Source organism: Amphibalanus amphitrite, unplaced genomic scaffold (assembly GCF_019059575.1).
Source record: "Amphibalanus amphitrite isolate SeventyFive unplaced genomic scaffold, NRLGWU_Aamphi_draft 002395F_arrow, whole genome shotgun sequence".
Lineage (NCBI taxonomy): Eukaryota > Metazoa > Arthropoda > Thecostraca > Balanomorpha > Balanidae > Amphibalanus > Amphibalanus amphitrite.
The window spans coordinates 12501-16236 of NW_024883844.1; the positions used below are offsets into that span (position 1 = coordinate 12501).

The 3736-nt window shown below is 55.8% G+C and overlaps 1 non-coding gene and 2 pseudogenes across 1 annotated transcript in view; all 3 read right to left on the reverse strand.

The window, feature by feature from the left end:
- Positions 1-1068, reverse strand: part of LOC122376905 — a 3766-nt gene extending 2698 nt beyond the window's left edge. The window contains exon 1 of the ribosomal RNA XR_006255718.1: positions 1-1068. This exon is cut by the window's left edge and continues 2698 nt beyond it. This is a non-coding gene — a ribosomal RNA (large subunit ribosomal RNA).
- Positions 1069-1300: 232 nt separating this feature from the next.
- LOC122376909 lies at positions 1301-1457 on the reverse strand (annotated as a pseudogene).
- A 167-nt stretch (positions 1458-1624) lies between these two features.
- LOC122376911 lies at positions 1625-3494 on the reverse strand (annotated as a pseudogene).
- Between the last annotated feature and the right edge of the window lie 242 nt (positions 3495-3736).

The following is a 3736-nucleotide window of genomic DNA, read 5'->3' on the forward strand; positions in this document are numbered from 1 at the left end:
GCGGACCTCCACCAGAGTTTCCTCTGGCTTCATCCTGGCCAGGCATAGTTCACCATCTTTCGGGTCCCAACGTGTGGGCTCTAGGTCCACGCCTCAGCAGTGCTCAGTGAAGAGCAAGCCAGCCGATGGCGTGGCCCGCGGATGCGCCGCCGCCACGAGTGACGACGGATCTCCGCTCGTGCCGTCAGACGACACTTCACTTTCATTGCGCGTTTGAGATTCGACAATCTCAATCGCTCGCTCACATGTTAGACTCCTTGGTCCGTGTTTCAAGACGGGCCGCACGTGACGACGCAAAGGCCGAGCCGACTCTTGCGAGTCGATTTGCGCTGGCCGTCGCCCAGTCGTTTGCCAGCGGTCGCATTGCACCGAAGACCAGGCCGGCCGTGGCCGCCAGAGGCGCACATTCCACGGAGCACCGGCACACGTCCGAAGACGGCGCCGGCCCGACACGGCTCGACGGATAACGACCGGCAATAAGACCGGACAACGAGGCCCCGACCTGCCAATGTCAAACAAAGGGAAGCGCGCCGCCGACCGGCCGACAGCAGCACGCGCCGGCACCGTTTCCGATACCGAGCGCGCACCGTGCGTCAGCCGACGAGCGCCTATTTGTCCGACGACACGCGTCACACGTGCGCTTAATCCCATGCTGGCAGCTTCACGGGCTATTTGACTCTCTCTTCAGAGTACTTTTCAACTTTCCATCACTGTACTTGTTGACTATCGGACTCGTGGTTATATTTAGCTTTAGATGGAGCTTACCACCTGCTTAGGGCTGCATTAGCGAGCAACCCGACTCGAAGGAGGACTCGTCCGCGAGCGCGGCGATCGGTCGCACGGGCCTGTCACCCTCCACGGAACTCCTTTCCAGGAGACTTGGACCGACGCCGGACACGGACAGAGCCCTCCCGAACACCACATTGCACGACGGCCTCTCGGCCGCCGGCTTCGGTGCTGAGCTCATCCCACTTCACTCGCCGTTACTATGGGAATCCCATTTGGTTTCTTTTCCTGCACTTAATGATATGCTTAAGTTCAGTGCGTAGTCCAGCACCCCCGAGGTCGAAACGATAAGAGCACAGAGACGTGTGGTCCACGGGCGGGCGCCATGTTGTGTCACACCAAACAGGGCACGGACGCCAAACGCGCGGAGAGCACACGCTGTGACGACGCCAGAATTGGCACTTGAGACGACGCCATGTTAACACTGTCGGCCACGGCCGGTGCCACGCGCACCGGCCATAACAACAGATGACGAAACGTCCACGGCTGCGCTGCATTGCGCAGATTCGTCAACCGACCCTCGAGAGCACTGAGCTTGCCGACCGAAATCGGAAGCCGCCATTTGCGTTCAACCTGTCGATGATCATTTGTGTCCTGCAATTCGCAAACTGTCTCGGGTTTTACCCCGGTCTTCATCGACCCACGAGCCGAGTGATCCGCTGCCATGGGAGCCCAATGTTTAGTTTCTATAGGACCGAGGGCGCAGGTCCTATGTTGGCGTTCAAAAATGTACACGTATGGAAGCCATAGTGACATCGTATGCGTTACTTCCGTCCGGGGAATGTGCGTCCCGGACGGAATGACGGTAACAATCATGCACAGAAATGCACACAACTGAGAATGATCCTTCCGCAGGTTCACCTACGGAAACCTTGTTACGACTTTTACTTCCTCTAGACGACCAAGTTTGGGCGTCTTCCCGGCCGCACGGCCGAAGCCAGCAGCCAGTCTAGGCGACCTCACCAAATCATCCATCGGTAGTAGCGACGGGCGGTGTGTACAAAGGGCAGGGACTTAATCAACGCAGGCTAGTGACCTGCGCTTACTTGGAATTCCTCGTTCATGGGGGACAATTGCAACCCCCAATTCCCATCACGAAAAGGGTTCAAACGTTTGCCCAGCTCCTCACGGAGAGGGGTGTTGAACGGCGCGCTGACCACTTCAGTGTAACACGCGTGCAGCCCAGAACATCTAAGGGCATCACAGACCTGTTATTGCTCCATTTCCTTCGGCTGGGACGCCGATGATCCCTCTAAGAAGCAAACCGCAGTCACAAGAGACTGACAGTTTCAAGTTTAATAGGCCAGAGTCTCGTTCGTTATCGGAATAAACCAGACAAATCACTCCACCAACTAAGAACGGCCATGCACCACCACCCACTGAATCAAGAGAGAGCTATCAGTCTGTCAATCCTTACGGTGTCCGGGCCTGGTGAGTTGTCCCGTGTTGAGTCAAATTAAGCCGCAAGCTCCACTCCTGGTGGTGCCCTTCCGTCAATTCCTTTAAGTTTCAGCTTTGCAACCATACTTCCCCCGGAGTCCAAAAACTCTGGTTTCCCCGGGGAAGCTGCCCGCACAGTCCGTGTAGTGACCGTTGCGGATTGCTGGTCGACATCGTTTACGGTTAGAACTAGGGCGGTATCTGATCGCCTTCGAACCTCTAACTTTCGTTCTTGACTAATGAAAACATTCTCGGCAAATGCTTTCGCAGTAGTTCGTCGTGCGACGGTCACAGGATTTCACCCCTCGCGTCGCAATACGAATGCCTCCGTCAGTCCCTATTAATCATTTCCCTTCGACTCTCAAAACCAACCAAATCGAGCCAGGGACGTATTCTCCAATTCCATGAATATGTATACAGGCATTAAGAGCCTGCTTTGAGCACTCTAATTTGTTCAAGGTAACGTCGCCGGTCGCCATCAGGCCCCTCCGAAGAACGGCCCGACGACGGATCCGGCACGATTGAATGCGGCCAGCCGATATTTGGGAGCCCAGCAGTGACGCGCGAGCGCCGCCGCCAGGCATACCGGACCGGACACGCACTGATATCCAACTACGAGCTTTTTAACCGCAACAGCTTTAATATACGCTACTGGAGCTGGAATTACCGCGGCTGCTGGCACCAGGCTTGCCCTCCAGTCGATCCTCGTTAAAGGATTCACGTTGTACTCATTCCGTTTGAGAGATCTCGGTTAACGAGACCTCTGTAAGGTATTTATTGTCACTACCTCCCTGAACTGGGAGTGGGTAAGTTACGCGCCTGCTGCCTTCCTTAGATGTGGTAGCCATCTCTCAGGCTCCCTCTCCGGAACCGAACCCAGATTCCCCGTTACCCGTCAGAGCCACGGTCAGCCACTAGCAAACCGTCGAGAGCTGATAAGGCAGATATTTGAAAGGCGCGTCGTCGGTACAAGACCGTACGATCCACACAATGTTATTGTGATTCATCGGAGAACGACCGCCACGAGGGCGATCATCGGTTTTCAGCCAATAAAAGCGCCCCGGCCGACCCGAGAGCCGGCACTGGGGCTCGGTTGCATGTATTAGCTCTAGAATTACCACAGTTATCCATGTATCACTGTCTCGGCCAGTAAATAATAACTGATTTAATGAGCCATTCGCGGTTTCACCTTAGTGAGGCTTGTACTGATACATGCATGGCTTAATCTTTAAGACAAGCATATCACTACTGGCAGGATCAACCAGGTATCTAAGACGCTCGCGCGCAGCTGCACTGCGCGGGCGCTTAGTGTCGGCGGCGTCAGACGCCGCCGAAACAGCACTCATGTACGACATGTGCCGTTCGTTTTGCAACGGGCGATCGCATTTCACGCTCGTGCGTCCGACGTGGTCGGACAGACTCGTCTCAGCGAGGGTGTCTCTGGCGGTGAGCACCGCGCGTCTCAAATTTCAGCACGTTTGCGCCGGCTGACTGTTGTCGACCGCACCCG